The following is a 20,304-nucleotide window of genomic DNA, read 5'->3' on the forward strand; positions in this document are numbered from 1 at the left end:
GTTGTTATATGATAGTAAATTCACAAAGTTTTCAGGGAAATTTCAAATGCACTGGTTAGGGCCATATGTTATTAAGGATATCACGGATGGTGGTGCAGTTTAGCTTACGAAGCTGAATGGAGAACCATTCATGGGAAAAGTGAATGGAAGTAGGTTGAAGTTGTATATAGGGGATCCTGCCCTTGCACAATGACTACATGGTAGCAGAACTATATTAGTAATCTAGGAAGCTACAAGGGATTTCGAGACTATAAACAACACTGCCCGAAGAGAAGAGAAATATAGTAAGGTGGTTGTGCGATGGAAGCAAGGAGTATGCTAGGAAGAGCTGCGCTCGGAGGGCTATGCCATGAAGGTTGGCACCGCGCAGTTGGGTCCAAAAGTATTCATTGAAGTTATTGTTCATGATTAGATAATGAAAATCTCATTAGGAGGAGCGGGTAGGCAACATTTATGGCGAAAATATTTGGATATATGCCACCAAAGATGCATTTATGATCAGAAAATGGAGGGAAGATTGGATTTGAATTTGAAAACTCCTATAAATATGGCATGTTGGTCTGTAAAGAAACACTTTGCATTATGAGAATTGTTTGTGAGCCCTAATGTTTTGAGTCTATCAAGCACAAAGACTAGGAAGAACTCCTTTCACGACCATAATTCGCAAACATATTTGCAGTGACTCTGAACTTATTTTTGAACAAATGACTTCAATAAATCCCATAGAGGTTGTTAGTTCTGAAGCCGTTGTCTCTGACATGGCAGTCCCTGAAGTCATGTCCATGGAAGCTACGCCCCTAGTGCTTACAACGCTAAGGTTGCCTAGGCCAAAGCAATTGGCCGCTAAGGAGAAGGAGAAAAAACCTATGCTGGTGAGGCAGTCACCGAGGAAGAACCCAGAGGTTCAGCAGAAGGAGAAGAAGGATAAGGCAAAGTAGCCACAGGAACTAGTGGAATTAGAGGCAAAGGAACTCTGTGATGGAGTTGAGGAGTTGGATATGGAGGAGGGCGAGCCTATCGCAAGGCTCCTGATGTATATACCTCCAAGGAAAGGGAAAGAAAAGGTGCCCAAGGACCCAGATTTGGGTAAATTTTTGGTCTCTATGCCACTAATTCTAGAAGAGATCGGTTTTGAAGGCATGATCTTAGTGTGCATCCTAGTATTGAAGATGGAAAATTGGGATATCGCTGACCACGATAAATTACATCACCTAGCTACCAATAAGTACATGATGAATATCTACTATGAAGAAACTGGGGTCACACGACTGGAACCCATGAAATGGGTCAAAGGCGTTTATCGGGCCGGATTAATGAATATGATTTTTATACCACACTTCCACTAGTCGATTATCATTGCCTGCATGGAAAATTTTAGGGGCTAATATTCGCAGGTGGGCTAATTTTCCATGATTTTTCCAAAAAAAAAGATTCGCTAATCTCCATTATTTCTAAAAAATGATTCGCCAAGATTTTACAATATAAAATTATTTTACCTTAAAATTCACCAACATTATATAGAGAATACATATAAAATCATTATAATTTTGAAAAAATTTACAAATATATCAATAAACATTTTATAGTTTGGATATTAGGGACTAGTGATATTCATCAATGTTTTTTAACTTTAAGATAATTTTCCATCCTTAAAATTTTCCCTGATTGGCTACACAGTGCGTGAAGGGGGTGCAGTACAACTGGACACAGTACCTATGTAAATAATTCCTAGCAAACTGACACGAAGCACAGGATGAAAACAAGGAATTTCACTATGTATGGCTCATGTTACTAACTTTATTAGTAGCCTAGAACCTACTGAAGGATTGTCAATTTTCTCTGCAGGAAGAAGATTTACCAGAGGCAACGAAATTCACTTCACTGTGGGCACTGAAGAATCCAAAGAGGATCATGGAATCAAAGGTCTTCTGGATCTTGGTCGAAATGGACCTCTGCATGGTAATCAGTCAGTGGTTAAGGTTATCTCCAACCTTGTTTGAATAGTTGAGGGCCTTTGCAGAGTTTATGGTTTACTTCCATAATATCTCTATCCTGGTGAGGTGAGACCCTATGCAAATCTGACAAAAGTTGCCATACCTAGTCTTGGAGATAGTCGTGCAGGAAATTATGGGGTGTTGGCTAGCAAAGCGGCAACAACCCACGGAAGTTGGCCCAGGTACCAATCAGGGAGGAGAAATCTCTGTGCGCGGGAAACGACGAAGATATTGGCTGAGCAAAGGAAGAAATAAGCTACTGGTAAGGCAGCTACTGAAAAAGAACATGCTGAGAAAGAGTGCGCTGCCCAGAAAGACATAGTGGAAGTTGAGCAATCGACTTCCCAGCATCCTGATGAGCATGAGTAGTCAGAGTAGCAAGGAGGTAGGGGTGACGTGCAGAGCACTCCTTTTAGGCTATCGAAACGATAGAAGGAAATAATAGCAGAACAAAGAAAGAAGAAAAATTCTAATAAATAGACGCATATGGACCCCATGTTTCTGACTGAGCATGACTTAGATGAGATTGGGGACAAGGTCCGCAAGACAACAACCAATCTTTGGATAGAGTTTGAATAGAAATACATGCTTATGTTAGGGAGCATCCAGAAGGATCTGCGCGAGCTTTAGATCCAAACAGGCAAGATTCAAGCGAGCAAGGTGCAAGTGAGCTTGGCACAAGTGAGTGAAAGCATGATTGAGACAGAAAGGACTCTGGACCTCTGAGTCATCTCCCTCCAAGAAGGATTAGTCTGTGCAGAAAAAAAGGAAGACTGCACTCAATTGGGAAACATCAAAGGCATGGAGGTGAGGTTAGCTGCACTATCACTTTAGACCCTGAATGCACTTCATCAAGGGGTCTTGGAGAGCTTCGAATCAGAGAACATCGTGCCTTAGAAGTGATCAGTGAGGTTAAATTGATTAACGAATAGATATTCACTGAGAAGACTCAGGCTCTGAAAGAAAAGGAAGAGCTAGAAGCACGAAGCCAATGCTTGGAAACAACAATAACACAAGTGTGCAATTTGGTCCTAGAGTTATATATCTTGGAAGATGTCACAGCTACAACGAAGGTTAGAGAATTGGCTACTACAATTTGTGAATCAAAAGATGAAATAGGCAGAGTCACGTTTGATTTCCAGATGAAGATATCAGAATTACAATTTAAGCTACAACTGACTACTCTGCCAGAGGTGAGGGAGTAGTGTGGTGCAACCATTAAAGAGCACATGGCTACTCTGGAGAATGTAGTCAAAGGCCGCGACTTCCTTTTTAACAATGCCATGGAGTTATGGGAAACTTTGTATGAGGACCCAAACTTGCAAAGTTTGAGTATAGAAGTCAAAGAGGCCCAATGGAAATATGATGAGATCAGGGTGACTGCGCACACAATGGCACGAGTCCAGAAATTCACGCGCCTATAGGAAGGGAATCTGCTACAAGCACAAGTTCAAGAACTGCAGCAAAAAGAATCAGTGTTAAAGGCTCAGCTTCAACCTTGGACAAAGGAGGCCAGCCAGATTTCTCAGACCATTCAGGAAAAACTGAAAGCTCTGCATCAGACTCATATGGCCATGTAACTTGCAGCTAAGGGGCCAACTACAGAAAATCTAGTCGAAGAGGTGAAGCAGGTTGTAGTACAAGGCATCGTGGAGCTGGAAGCATTGAAGTAGGATTTCAAGTAGCTCCGCCACAAAGTAGATAAGCCAACTGAGTGACTCAAGGGTGAGTCACCATATTTGTGTTCGGGGTCTGCTGGGATAGGGTCCCTAGGGTCAATTTTGGGTTAGTTTAATCAATAATTGAGTAGAATTTTGTAAAGAATGTAAAGTCTCCGTGAAATGTGAAATCGGAGTGCGCAGCTAAGTAAGAGTCAAAGGAGCTTTAGCCCCTTATATGGGTCAGTGATAGGATGGTCTTGAGATCCACCCATAGGCCCCGAGCCATGGTATTGTAATAGAAAGGCTATAAATATTTGAGTCATAGCGAGTCTAGGAGAGACTTTTTAAAGAAGAACAAGGGTAAGGGAAAGTGCTAAGGCAGGAAAACCTTGTTTTCCTGTACTTAGGCGAAAGGGGGAGGCTTTTGCAACTAAGTGTGCGAAGACCTTGGCAAGTTCACAACTGAGTGCGCATTCCCTTGCAGCTCGTTGTGCAAGGCATAAGAGTCTGTAAATTGAACGTTGAATCTAATAAAGACTATTTTGGGCTGAATCTATTGCCTCTATGCCTTGTTCTTATTTCTGTTTAAGTTTATGCATCGTCGCTTAATGATCAGTTTTCTATGAAATTAAATGTATTTTCAGTGCGAATCTATTAAAACATTAATATCTATGCATGAATAGTATAATGAATTGTTTCCACGAAGATATTAAGTAGATCTGTTGTTGTAACTATTCGAATCGAGTAGATTTGCGCGAAGGCAGATCTAGGGTTACTCTTTACTGGGCGAAAGTTGTGAATTTGCCTCCTTTATGTCTAATAAGTATAATCACATCCCTTCGTGAAGACCTGGAGGTCAATAGAATAAAGTTGCAGTAGCAGACAAAAGGAAGGTATAGATCTGCGTGAAGGAAGACTTGAGCTATAAGGGCTTCAGAATACACATCACACGGTCCCTCGGTGAAGAAACCTGGTTCTAGCATCCCCAATACTGCTTCGGTTGACATTGCAGCATGCGCTATGCAAGTTGTTGCCAAAAGGCCCAACAGTTAGGGTTTTGTTGGTTGGCGTGAATAACTCTGAACCTGGGTGAGACCCGCTTAAGCCAACATGAAGTTTTATTATTTTTTTATAAGAAAGCTTAGTAGAAAACTTGTTGATGGTAGTGGAAAGAAATATTGTGATTTTTTGTTGTTTAAAATACTTTTTTGAATGCATAAAACTATATACACCATGAAAAACCTCTAGGGTACTTAAATTCTACCACTTAAACAATTTAAACTTAAGTTTTTAAAAATCTCTAATAAAATTTAGTTAAAATTAACTAGAAAAACTCTAAAATTTTTATCTCAACTATACCTTTAGTTAATTTTTAAACTTTTTCAAATAAAATGAATTATAAATATTTTATATTTATTTATGTATATATATTAGCTATTTAATTTATATAAGTGGGTGGAAATAACAATTTTAATTTCAACAAAATACTGACGTAATAAAATACCTAGCAATATGATAACGTGCTCATAAAATTTTGATTTACTTCACAATTATAATTTATTTTAAAGCAGACCCGATTAAAAATCTAAAATAGGGAAGCACAAAATATTCGATACACTACTACTTTTCATAAACTTCACAGGTAGCAGCTCTATAAATAGAGGCTCTAACGGCAACTATAAGCGTTTGGTAAACGTGGTTTATTTTGACAGAGCTGACAAGGATGCCCCCTTTATCAGGTTCTTGGCACCCTAAGTTTAAGTGGAACTTTTATCAGATCTTTTGGGTAACATGAGACGTCCTATAATATATAGAATGATATATGTAAATTTACTTTTATATATAGTAATCTGTATTTTTTTTAACTTAATTTAAAAATATTATATGAATAAATATTAATTTTTATGATTTTAAATTTTATACACATTATATTAATTAATTGATTATCTATTAAAAAAATAGTTATATACTTATTTTTACTTAAATTATTAATTCTAATTAATTAAAAATTATAATGGAACGTAAATTATAATTATACGTTTCTTTACTTTATTTTATTTATTATGTTATTTTTCTTTATTAACTAATTGTTTAGTTATTTTATTTTCAATTATTTATATTTTTCTCAATTACCTTTTATTTGGAATCATGTAAATATGATATTACATCTGAGACAATTTTAATTCTAGATCTATCAAGTTCTTATAGATATAAGCTCTGTTAGGTGCAAACACAACTGTTTTACTATTGTCAGTTCCTTGCTGATATCAAGGAGAAGTCAGGATGAACACTCCTTATTTTTTTATTAATGAGTTTGAAGCATATGTCTACAATGGTTAGGAAATGATCTAATGTTTCTTCCCATTTTATTTACCATAAGGGTTTGATTAAGTTGTTGATTGAAAAACATTTGAGAAAGGTCAATAGGACTTGGGAGCATTTTCTGTTTTGGGGACGGTTTGTAGAAACTGTAAAACCAAAAAGGGGTAGAAAGAAAGGAAATGAAAAGAAAACTAAACAACCTCAAAACCTAGAACAAGGAACATCATCCATGCAAACCGGGAATCAGAAAAAAGAAGAACGTGTTCCTCCTTTCATCCCTAAGTTACTAAAAGTTTATACAAGGAAGAATGAGAGACTTACAAAGGCAAAAGATGTCCCTTCTCCTAGTGTACCTCTCTCTACAGAAACCGAGGTCATTAAGCAAACAGAAAAGGTCAAGAGAAAAATTATTGAGCCTGAAATAGAGTAGCTAGTACTTGACAAAGAACCAACCTTAGCCCAAATTTTCAAAGGTGGAAAGAGGCCACATACAAGGCCATGGAATAAATTAAGGTTGAACATCCATTAGGGGATTTTTGAGGTTTAAGATGGGCCTCCTAAGGAAACTATAAAATAATAGTGGAAATAATAAAAAGATTAGATTACATCATCAAATTTCAGAGGGAAAAAAGAAAAAACTATTTTTTTAGCTAGTATTTTCAACTTATCTCCATATGGGTTTACTCAAATTTCGAGCGGAAACACTCGTTCAATGCATAATTTGATTTTTCATCCGAGGAGTACCCATGTTTCATACTTTCAATGGACCCTACTACACGAAAAATGAAAAATATATGAAAAATGTGATTACAATAACGTTTTTTCATGTATTTCTCATTTTTCTTATAGTTAGGTCCAACGAAAGTATGCAACATGGGTACTCCTTGGATGAGTAGTTAAACTTTTCATCCAATGAGTACTCCCACTAAAAATTTGAGTAAAAACTTTGGGAGATAAGTTGAAAAAATAGTTTTATTATTTTATTATTTTTTAATCTTTAAACTTTTTTACTTCAAAAATGGTGAACAATCCCCCATGGTTGACATCACCATATTGAATCCTATTGGTTCTTATAAAGTTTATTCTGGTTGTACATTTTTCTTAGGAGGCCCATTTTAGACATCAAAAATCCCCTAATGAAACTAAAGCAAAATACAGAGATAGCAAAATAAGTCATTGATGTAGACAAAACCCCTCAAAAGGACTTAATTATAAATAAGGAGGAGTCCACACACTGAAAGAAACCTAAGAATACCAAAGGATCAAGGAAAAATGTTCCTACAAAGGCCCAAAGTACTAAGAGACAGATAAAAACTAATGTTGACATCCTATTGGAAGCAGCTCGCACACTTCGCTATTTTTGACTAGATGTCAATAACAAGACTATTAGCGTTTTAAAGAATTGAAAAAAATTTGATGAGCACTGATAGTTTCAGTGTCAACGTGATTTTGTATCAATTTCTATAAAGCACTGACAACCAACCCATCAAAGATCGTGGTCCTTATCCCGGTTTGAAAGAATATTAGTGGATTGGTCAGCGTTGGCAAATCAGATAGTCCCGAAAGGAAGAACTACATAAGAGATCCCACATTTAGCATGATGAAAAGGCACAAGTTCCATCAAAGTCAGGAAAGATATCAGTCAACTATTTTGATCCTAGTTTTAGCCAAAATTCCAACATACTATTTTATCTTTAGAGACTGATATTTTTTAGATTATGTATTGTATCATGTATTGGCAATATTATTTATCTCACAACCTCTAGATTGGAAATTATGTAAGAAATAGGTATGGTAAGAAGATTATAGGATAAACCAAAGGAAAATCATATGCAACCAGTGAAGAGAATTTCTAGTATTTGCAAGGAATATTGGATTTTGCCTTAGGGTACCCAAAGATACATATTTCGCACTACAAGCTTATACAAATGCTAACTTGAAGGTAATGATAGGAAGAGAACTAGCGATGGACCATTCTCCCTAGGAAGTTGTCATGTATTCTGGCTAAACAAGAAATATATCTCTATCTTTTTATCTACTGTTGAAACAAAATATATTGTAGTTGCCTCATATTGTACCTAGATTCTATGGATGATGCAAAATCTCAAATATATTTAGGTAGCTTATGTTCCACTAGTTTATTTTCTATGATAACACTAGTGTACTTAAAATATCTAAAAATATAGTTTTGCACTAAAAAAAAAAAAGAACATTCCTATTAATTATCACTTTCTGAAAGAAAAGGCAATGCATCAAATGGTTAAATTGGAATACGTGACTATTAAGGAGGACATTGCAAACATATTTACTAAACCTCTTCTAGGAGAGTCATTTTAATATCTCAGACAAAGTTTGGGAGTGATGTCTCTCCCATCCCATTAGTATTATAAGGATGACATGTGGCATCTCTTCAACTCATTTTAGGCATTTCAAGACTTTAAACAATTGACTATAGGAGAAACATTGTGAACTGAAAAGGTTAAGGAAGACATCATTGGCCTTAGACTTTTAATTAGTTTAGGGGGGAGCCTAGAAGCATAAAGAATCCTAGAGCATCTAGATATACACATAGCTCAAACAGAGGGGCTTCATTGTGGGAGAAATACCATACCAGTGAATTCATATTAGGGGATATAAATTGAGGAAAAAATGACATAATATATCGGGGGATATATAGGGGTTAAACAAATTTTATATTGCAAGGTATAAAAAATTGAGCTCAAAGTTAATAAAAAAATATAAAGGGGTATAAAAAATGTTAACGAAGAAAAGGATACTTACAATATCTAGTGAAATTAGGAGTTTTTTAAATTCATAAGGTGTATTGGGTTCGTATTGGGTAAGTTAAATAATGTGATTTTTAGAGATATTTTCCAATATTTAGTCAAATTAATGATATTGTTTAATAGGCCACGAACGCATGTGATATGTCATAGGTTCTATTGTCACTTACTGCAAAATGTGTTTTCAGTCGTCCAAAGAGTAAATGAGCAAAGAATTTTGCTGTCATTTTCTAGGTAGAATAAGGACTCGAAGCCTAAATTGGACCCTCTCCATTGGAAAGTTCTTTGAACAAGGTCTCCAATGATATGTGGAAGTCCAAAAATGGACTCCTAGATCAAAAGATATGGTTTGCTGAAGTTTCATGAATTGAAGGCTTAGGAAGGAAAGGATATCGGAGATCGCATATTAGAGGTTAGGCATATCAATGCATCACAAAATCAGAGTATCAGGAATATTGACGCATCGAAGGCCCTGAATATTGAAGCATTGACACATCGAAAGGTCGGCAAATCGGAGAATCAGAACTTCTTAAGGTGACAACCTTTAAAAAGTTGCGATATGAATAATGTGTCGACAGTGTTAAAAACCGTCGGGGAACTCTAATAAAGATTAATAAAGGATTCCATCACAAGACCAAAGGTGGATGGACCCTTTTCTATCTCCTCTAATAGGACACATGGCAGGATATGAATCATTCCAATAAGGATACACATCAGGAAGTTTTGGCATTTTGAGGGGCCTAATGGGACAAATATGGATGACACGTGTCACCACTTGATCTTGGTGGATGTTGGTGGCCACCCACCTATTCCACTTGCACCCCCATCATTGTCTCGTTTATTTTTTCATTTTCCTTAATTGTTGCACAATTTACTATTTTTGGTCGTTTTTCAGGTCCTAAACTTTCAAAGCTGCTTTGAGGCCCTAAACAATGTTTTTTTGGGAAACCCATGGCAAGCAATGGTCATTATCTAGTGTTGTCTAGTTGGAAGTTGTAGTCCTTAGATAGATCTTTCTAATGAGGTACTGTGCATGTCAAATGAAGATTGTATGCCAAAGTTACGATCCTGGGAAGTTGATGTACCAATTTGCCAAACAAGGCCCATAGTTTTGGCACTTCATCTCCTAGGGTTAGGTTTTTAGATGTTTAGGGTTTTCCATTGTTTCTCAATAATAAATAGGCCTTCGAGCCTCAAAGTAACATAGTTTAGAGGCATGTAGTCGACACATCTCTTCTCAGAGATAATTGTCCAAGCTAGCCTTATTTCCATTTTGTTTGTAAGCATATTTTAGTATTTGATATTAATGAAATGAAGCGTTATTATATTACATCTTTGTATTTATGGTTATATCTTTAATTTGTTGTGTTCCTATTTAAATTTAGATCAGTGGTATTAGAACGATCTGCTCTTTCTCTTTTTTCCTTTGCATTTCCTCAATGAGGTCGAGATATAAGGAGTTAGGGCTCAAACGAGTCGAACCTTTGCAAGACCAACCTTGCAAACCCTAATGACCTCCCATGGTGGAAGAGAAGAAAGACGAGGGGGTAGGATATCCTTTCAAAATCTTGCTCAAAGAAGCCCTCAAGCGATAGAGGAACGCGATGATGGACAAATTTTCCAAAATCCTTCAGCGACTACCCAAGGGTGACACAACTCCTTCCAACAAATACTCTAGAAGTGCCACACCCTCTAAGATACAAGTTAATTTTGACATCCCCATATTTGAGGGTCAGATAGTTATAGACGTCATAGATAAATGGTTAAATCTATTAGAATTATATTTTTTTGTTCATGATATTTCCAGCCGGCAAAAAAAAATAAAAATAAAAATTACTTTTTCACTTCTCAAAGCCCGGCCTACGTTAAGGACTGGTGGGAAACCTACTGTGAGAAGAAAGATGAAAGTACACTCTCACTATTTTCAACTGCACCCACTTGGAATTCATTCTGGGATGCCATCAAGGAGCATTATTACCCTATTAGGATCTATGAGGAAAAATAAATAAAGTGGACCACGTTGCCGTGGGAAAAGGACCAAGACGTGCCACAGTTTACCAATATTTTTCATACCCTTCGCACAAAGTTAGGTATCAAGGATTCTGAGTGGAATTTGGTACTCAAATACTGTGGTTGCCTTGACAGGTACATCTGGATGAGATGGAGTTCTTGTACATCTCCTCAATCGGCACGATGTACCAATACGCTATCAAAATCAAGTAGAAGGTTAAACAAAAGAAGCGCGACTTTAGATTTGTGAATTCAAAGCAAGGTAAATGTGCCCCCAAACTAGAGAACAAAGGACAAAGTCAAGGCAAAGTGACCGAAGATAACTTACTAAAGCTGCAAGAAAATAACAACACCATGAAATCAAAGAAGGACACAGTAAAGTGGTGTGAGTTCCATAAGATCTCCACTCACAAAACAAGTGTGTGTCAAGTCAAGCAGTCACTAGTGGCCGAGTTGAAGGCTTCAGAATCATATGCATGTTTTGTCTCTGAGTTAGAGTCCAAAGAGAAGCAAATTATTGATGTGGATCCTGGCACCACTATTTCCACCACCAAGATCCAGAAGAATGAGCTCGAAGTTCCAAAGGAGGGCGAGCATCTCTTCCATTCACAGATGTGGGTGAAGGGTTCGTCGCTGCAATTCATTATCGAAAGTGGGAGCCAAAATAACCTCATTTGAGTAGAGGTCATGAAGCAGTTGGGCCTACCAACCACACCACACTCGCATCCATACAACATTGGGTGGCTTCACCAAGAATGATATCTCTGAGTCAGCTAGTAGTGTTACCTTCCCTACAACATCAAGTGTTCTCATATGAGGTATTGTGTGATGTTGCTCCTGTTGATGTTTGTGATGTATTATTAGGAAAACCATACTTGTGGAAGCAACATGTTATATATGAGTCGAGACCTCGCTCTGTTATTATTTATTTATGTAATACATTACATACGATACTAGATGTAGCTTCGCTTATTGCCTTCTCTTTGATCTTTGCTAAGAAATGCAGTAAGATCATCTCCCAGAGTAGGAATTTATTTTTGTTTCTGATTTACTTGTAAAATAAGGGGAAGAACACAACCACATCCATGGCCCCTGAGAAGGGTTCCTCCACATAGTAGAATCAGGTGGATATGGTCATGGAAGAATATGGGGATATCTTCTCCTCACCCACAAGGGTACCCTTGCACTGTCAGGTCAAGCATTCGTTAGATATGACTCCCATAGCGCCTCTACCCAATGAGTCGATATAGTGCTGCTCCATTATGGAAAATAAAATTAGAAGTATGTTGGCATTATGACACTGGTTTGGCACTATGGCATAGGTGTTGTCCTTGATGGCAACTCACTCAAATGGCAGATCACAGTTTAGGTTCTTAGAATGAAAGAAAAAGAGATATACATAGATTCCTCTTAACAAAGTCACGTATACATGTGGGATTGACGATCAAAAGGCACGTATGCATATGCATGCACTTTCATGCAAAGAAAAGCGCGTACATGTGGGAAAACTTATGAGTGTTCCATGGTATTTAGTCTGACATATTTGAACCTATGGTTTTGTTCCTTGGTATTGCATCCAACATGTTAAACCCAGGTATTGGGTCCCTAGTATTGGTTCTCAATGGTTTTGGACCACGGTTTGAGTAAGGCCTAAGACTATAAAAAGGAAAGGAGATCATTTGGAAAGGGTGTTGACTTAAGTGTTGAATATCTTAAGAGGAGCAAGATCTGGAATACTGGTGATTGGTTTGTGATGTGTAGCTGGATCTGAATCAAGGAGGAACCTGAGCGTTACAAGATAGATAAGCTCTATTGATGGGTCAAGATCTTAAGGCTTGAATAGTAGTATCGTTGTGTGTTTTTGATCTGTTATATTTGGCGTATGATTAGATCTATAAATTTGATAATCTAGGTATAGCTAATGTCTGATTAAGTAAAAGGGTAAATTATCTTTTATAGATCTGTATGCAGGTTTGGCGCACCATTGGCGCATATACACGTAGGTTCAGCAAGAGAAGATAGCGTATACACTGGTTGTACTTGATACAAATGCGTATTTATGCAGGTTTCTGCATATAGAAGTAGCATACATCTCATGAAATCCATTTTAGATACTTTTGTTTATTGATGCAGTATTTTGGGTTTAGGATTGGTGTCTGGTTATAGTTATTGTTTTATGGGTATAGCATATAGAGAAGTGATTGGGTTGATTCAATATTGGTTTGTACAAGAAGATTGGCTGTTGGAGTTATACTTGATGTTTGATTGATTTTATTCATGGATCCAGTCTGAAAATTTATGAAACGTGGTCCCTGGAAGAAAGAGAAGGTTTCAGCGTTCTATAGGTCAACACCTACGTACTAGTACATCAGCTAGTACAAGAGCTAAGGGGCTGGTAGCTCCCTTCAAGAAGAAGCTGGAGAACAAGAGAAGGTAGTAGCCTTCTGTAGGTAGCAACCTGCGTACTGGTATAAGACTGCACCAGTACAGAATCATTGTAAAAAGAAGTTTCTAATTTAAAGAAGATAGAGACGAATTGCAGTAGGTGGTTTTCACCCACATTGGGTTTCCACCTTACATCTTGTGTTCTTATGTGTGACTGCTTATTCTATTTTACTATTCCTGGTTACTATTTATATGGTTTGGTGCACAGATTAATGATCAATATCTGAAGAATAACTTAAATTACAAGTCTGTTGGTTATACACTAGTTTACTTAACTACAGTTGCATACATACACGGTTTTTACTAGTTGAAGTAGCATATACAAATCTGATTGTGAAAAGAAAAATAATTGACCTGATAATACTGATTCACCCCCCCCCTCAGTATTATTTCCAACAATTGGTATTAGAGCAGGTCCTTCAGAAGAAGCTTGATCGCTTGAAGGAATATCTATCATCATGAGCAACTATGAAAAAGAAGCATCAATCAGGCCACTAATTTTTGATGGGAGCAACTTTGTCTATTGGAAGGTAAGAATCACTGCCTATCTTCAATCTCTTGGTACAGAAGTTTGGGATATTGTGGAAAAAGGATACACATTTCCATCAGCAACTCCTACAGATACGGCTAGTAAGAAGCAGTATGAAACAAATGCAATCGTTGTCAATACTCTATTAGGGAGTCTATCTCAATCAAAATTCGTCAAGGTTATGCAGCTCAGAACCACAAAAGAAATATGGGTCAAGATTGTTTTGAGCTATGAAGGAGATGATCAGGTAGAAAGAGAAAAACTACAAACTTTCAGGATTCAATATGAAAATCTTAGAATGCACAATGATGAAAGCATGGCTAACTATTTCCTACGTATTGATGAGATTGTGAATTGTATGAAAAACATGGGTGAAGAAATAAAAGAAGTTGTTTTGGTTGAAAAGGCTCTAAGATATTTGTCTCCTAAGTTTGATTCAAAAGTGTCTACCATAGAAGAAAAGCAGAATCTACAGAGGCTTACCATGTCACAGCTGCACGGAATTATAACTGCTTACAAAATGAGAAAAGGGGGACCATTAGACAAGAGAGAAGCCGCATTCAAAGCCTCAGGAAAAGGAGATTACAATGAGTCAGGACATATGCCAGAAGAAGAAGAAGAATCAAACTTTGTCAAGAACCTTCAATAGGGAACTGGAAGATTCAGAGGTAAGCTGCCTTTCAAATGCTTTTCTTGTGGAAGAGTTGGTCACTATGCTACCAAGTGTCCTCATAAAGATAAACTTGACAAAGGTAAGGAACCAGTTAGATGGAACAAAAAACAAAATGTAAGTAAGAAGAGCTATTATACACATGAAGATAGTGATGGATATTCAAATAGTGATGAAGATGAACAACGTAATGATTATAGACTTTTGATGGCTTTTGAAGATGATGATTTCTTGGATGCGATAGATGAAGAAGGTCTCTATGAAGAAATTTCTAAACTCAATTTTTTTTTAGAAGAAAAGAATATGATTCTAGATACTCTAACACTCCAACTTGCTGAAAGAGATAAACACAATGAAAAGTTAGAATGTGAAATTGTGGGGCTTAGAAAAGATATTGAGAAATCAAAAGCTCTTAATCTTAGATTTGCTAAAGGATCTGAAACTTTAGATGAAATTATCAAAGTGCAGCATTCTCCTCTAATCAAGATAGGTCTTGGATATATTGAAGAAGCGTCTCAAGCACAGAAGAAAGCACAGAAGCCATCCACCTCCAAAAGTTATCTTGATGCAGCAAGGGGAAGTGAACAGGTTGACAATCGACAACAAAAGCATAATGCAGGACAATTTACTTCAAGAATGAACAAATATTACCAGGTAAATCAGGGGCAATCTACTTCAAGGATGAATAGAAGCTACAACTGACCTCAGGTAAATCATTCTCAATTTGCCTCAAGAATGGATGTAAATGGAAACTATAATCATTTGGTCGGTAGGTTTGATAATCGCAGGAATTTCTTCAATGGCCAATGTTTCTCTTGTCATAAATTTGGTCACAAAGCTGCTCAATGTGTTGCCTACAATACCATCATGACTAGAAAAGATAAAAAACAAAGGGGTATGACTGGGATCATGAAAAGGACCTACAATAACTTTTCTGCTCTTGAGAATGAGATAGAATGTTCTATTTGTAACAACTTCGGTCGTGAAAATTCTGAATGTCGGAGTAGGTTTTGGCAAACAACTCAAAAGGAGCAAGTTTCATTGAGTCCCAAAACATGGAAAAAGAAAGAATCACAACCAAAAATATGTGGAATAGCCTTATATGCAGAAGGATAGGAAAATCAATGGTACATCGATAGTGGATGCTCGAAACATATGATAGGTGATAAAGAAAAACTTTAGTCATATAGTGCCTTAGACAAGGAAAGGAAGGTCTCATTTGGAAATGACACCCCTACTCTCATAATAGGTAAAGGTTCTATTCTTTTGAAAGAAAAGGTCAAAGCTGGAAATGTTATGTATGTTGATGGCTTAAAACATAATCTATTAAGTGTCAGTCAAATGTGTGATCAAGGTAATGAAGTAATATTTCGATCAAATGGATGCATTGTTCATGAGCTTGATACAGGAAAAATAGTGATTAAAGGCATAAGAACTCCAAACAATTTATGCATACTCAAGGGAGGACAACAACAATGCTATCTAAGCAAGAATGATGAACACTGGCTATGGCACAGAAGATTGGGGCATCTAAGCTTCTCTTAGATAAGGAAAACATGCAAATATCAAGCGGTTTGTGATCTCCCTGACATCAAAATTCTTGACAATACAATATGCAAATCATGTCAGTTTGGTAAGCAAACCAAAACTAATTTCCCTGAGAAGGAATGATCAACTAGTAGGCCACTTGAACTTGTCCATACGGATGTATGTCGTCCTTCTAGGAAAAGGTCACCTCGAGGTGAAGAATATTTTATATTGTTCATTGACAACTTGTCTAGGATGTGCTAGATAGGACTTATGAAGCATAAAGACAAAGCTTTCGAAAAATTCAAAGCATTCAAAGCCTTGTTTGAAAACAAATCAAATCAAAGAATCAAATGCCTCAGGTCTGATCGAGGAGGGGAATTTACCTCGAATGAATTTTTCTATTTTTGTGAAGAACATGGAATAAGAAGGGAATTCTCTACTACAAGGACTCTTCAACAAAATGGAGTGGTGGAAAGGATGAACAGAACAGTTCAACAAATGGCTCATGCTATGCTTGATGAGTCTGGAACTCCTACGACCTTCTGGGGTGAAGCTACATTTACTGTAATTACTATTCTCAATAGGACAAATGTCCAGGTAAACAACACTCAGACTCCTCATGAAATTTGGTATGGTAAGACTCCCACAGTAAAATACTTCAAAATCTTTGGAAGCAAATGCTACATCAAAAAGATTGATGAAAATCTTGGCAAGTTTGAACCTAGTGAAGATGAAGGCATTCTCCTTGGTTACTCCCCCTACAGTAAAGCATATAAGTGTTACAATAAAAGACTTGGAAAAATTGTTGAAAGTATTGATGTAGTGGTTGATGAAGAAGGAAACACTCCTAGGCAAGTGAAATCTGAAGATTTCGAAGATGATGAGGACTATCCTTCAACATCAAATTAGATTCATGATGAAGAAGAAACTCATGAGGCACCAGAAGAATAGATAAGGATAGAAGAAAATAATCCATCCAGGTACGTTCAGAAGATGATCCAGGTGGATGTTGGTGGCCACCCACCTATCCCATTTGGACCCCCACAACTGTCTGTTTCAGTTTTTTGGTTTCCTTAATTATAGCGCAGTTTACTATTTTTAGCAGATTTTTGGGTCCTAAACTTCCGGAGCCGTTTTGAGGCCCTAAATGACATTTTTTGGGAAATCTACCTCCACTAATTTTTAGATAAAAAATCGTCTTTTCCGTTGTAGTCCGCGGAGAGATCTTTCCAACGGGCTATCATGCACGTCAAATGGAGATAATACGACCAATTCGCGACCCCGGGAAGTTGGCTATCCAACTCACCCCAAAACGAGGCCCACAATTTGGCGTTTCATCTTCTAGGGTTAGGTTTTGGGATGTGAAGGGTTTTCCATTGTTTCTCAATAATAAATAGGCCTTTGAGCCTCATTGTAAGATAGTTTGGAACAGTTTAGAGGCATGTAGCCGACACATCTCTTCTCAGAGATAAGCTACCATCACCCTAGCTGGGTTATTTCTATTTGTAAGCATATTTCAGTATTCTCCATTAATGAAATGAAGTATTATTTCTGTTGCATCTCTGTTTTTATGGTTATCGCATCTCTGTATTTATGATTATCTTTGTAATCTATTGTGTTCCTGCTTAAATCCGGATCAGTGGTATCAGAGTGGTATGCTTTTTCTCTGTTTTTCTTTGCATGTCCCCAATGAGGTCGGGATATAAGGAGTTAGGGCTTGAATTGGTCGAACCTTTGCAAGACCAGCCTTGCAAATCTCGACGACCTTCCATGGCGGATGAGAAGAAAGACGAGGGGGCAGGAGATCCTATCAGAATCTTACTCGAAGAAGCCCTCGAGCGGCAAAGGAACACGATGATGGATAGCTTTGCGCAGATCCTTTAGCGGCTACCCAGAGGCGACGCATCGGCTTCCAACAGCTACTCTGGAAATGCCACACTGTTTAAGGTACAAGTTAATTTTGAAATCCCCATCTTCGAGGGTCAAATAGACGCAGATGCCGTAGATAAATGGTTACATTTGCTAGATGGGTATTTTTCTGTTCATGAATTTTCAAGTCGGGAAAAGATTGTTTTCGCTCTTCTCAAAGCAGCCCCCCACGTCAAGGACTGGTGGGAAACATACTGCGAGCAGAAGGATCAAAGTACAGGCTCGCTGTTTTCAGCCGCCCCCACTTGGAATGACTTCCGGGATGCCATCAAGGAGCAGACTACCCTGTTAAAAGCTATGAGGACAAATACATCAAATGGACCACACTGCGGCAGGGACGAGACCAAGATGTACCAGAGTTCACAAATATTTTTCATACCCTTAGCACACAGTTGGGTATCAAAGATTCTGAGCTGCATCTGGTACTCAAATACCGTGGCTGCCTACACAAATACATCCAGGAAGAGATGGAGTTCTTGAACATCTCCCCACTCGGCACATCATACCGATACATTGTCAAAATCGAGCAAAAGTTCAAACAGAAGAAGCAAGACTTTGGATCTGCAAATCCGAAGCCCAAAGGACAAAGCCAAGGCGGGGTGACCCAAGACAACCCCTCGAAGTTGCAAGAAAAGAACAACACCACGAAGCCAAAGAAGGACACAGGAAAGTGGTGTGAGTTCCACAAGAGTCCCACTCATAACAGAAGTGAGTGTCGGACCAAGTAGTCGCTGGTGGTCGAGTTGAAGGCTTCCGAATCATATGCATGTTCCGACTCTGAGCCAGAACCCGACAAGGGGGATGGCAAAGGGAAGCAAATCATTGATGCAGATCCTAGTGCCACTGTTGCCATTGCCAAGATCCAGAAGAATGAGACCGAAGAGCCAGAGGAGGGGGAACGTCTTTTCCACTCACAGATGTGGGTGGAGGGTTCGCTGCTGCAATTCATTGTCGACAGTGGAAGCCAAAAGAACCTCGTTTCAGCAGAGGTCGTGAAGCGGTTGGGCCTACCAACTACGCCACACCCACAACCATACAGTATCGGGTGGCTTCACGAAGGACGAGATCTCAAAGTTCGTCAGCAGTGCCACCTTCCCTACAGCATCAAGCCCTTCACAGACGAGGTATTGTGTGATGTTACACCTCTGGATGTTTGTGATGTACTATTAGGCTAGCCATACTTATGGAGGCAACATGCTGTGTATGAGTCAAGGCCTCGTGCTGTCATTATTTCTTTGGATAATTCATTATACAAGATACCAGAGGTAGCTCCACCTACTGCCACCTCTTTGATCACTGCTAAGAAAGGCAGCAAGCTCATCTCACAGACTAGGAAATTTATTTTCTGTCTGGTTCGCTCCCAAAGTAAGTGGAAGATCGTTGCTACATCTAGGACCCTCGCGAAGGGTTCCTCCACGCAGCAGCAGCAACAGAGGGATACAGTCATGATAGAACACAAGAACAACTTCTCCTTACCCAGAGGGGTACCGCACAAGTTTCAGGTGGGTGACAAAGTTTGGTTACATTTGTAGAGGGAGCGCCTTACCAGAACCCATCAGAAACTCAAACCACTTCGATATGGTCCTTACACCAGTAACAAGGCTACGGGAAACAATGATTTGAAGCACAACATTCCTCCATTCCTTCGCTTGCACCGAGTGTTCAATGTGGATCGTCGCTAACCATGCTCCCCACCATTTCTGGACACATCAGAGATTGCAGAACATCTCACCAGAGACCCAGCTCAGCAGAAGCTTCCTCATCTCAGGGAGGAACTCAACGCAATGGGGACCATTGCTTCCTAAGGGGGGAGGAATGATCCAGGTGGATGTTGGTGGCCACCCACCTATCCCATTTGGACCCCCATAACTGTCTCTTTCAGTTTTTCGGTTTCCTTAATTATAGCGCAGTTTACTATTTTTAGCAGTTTTTCGGGTCCTAAACTTCCAGAGCCGTTTTGAGGCCCTAAACGACGTTTTTTGGGAAATCTACCTTCACGATTTTTTAGATAAAAAATCGTCTTTTCCGTCATAGTCCTCGGAGAGATCTTTCCAATGGGCTATCATGTGTGTCAAACGGAGATAATACGACCAATTCGCGACCTCGGGAAGTTGGCTGTGCAACTCACCCCAAAACGGGGCCCACAATTTGGTGTTTCATCTTCTAGGGTTAGGTTTTGGGATGTGAAGGGTTTTCCATTGTTTCTCAATAATAAATAGGCCTTTGGGCCTCATTGTAAGATAGTTCGGAACAGTTCAAAGGCATGTAGCAGACACATCTCTTCTCAGAGATAAGCTACCATCGCCCTAGCTGGGTTATTTCTATTTGTAAGCATATTTCAGTATTCTCCATTAATGAAATGAAGTATTATTTCTGCTGCATCTCTGGTTTTATGGTTATTGCATCTCTGTATTTATGATATCTTCGTAAT

The sequence above is a fragment of the Pinus tabuliformis genome, chromosome 3_1 (genome assembly GCF_031772625.1).
Source record: "Pinus tabuliformis cultivar Carrire ecotype Pingquan chromosome 3_1, CPIR1, whole genome shotgun sequence".
NCBI classification, from domain to species: domain Eukaryota; kingdom Viridiplantae; phylum Streptophyta; class Pinopsida; order Pinales; family Pinaceae; genus Pinus; species Pinus tabuliformis.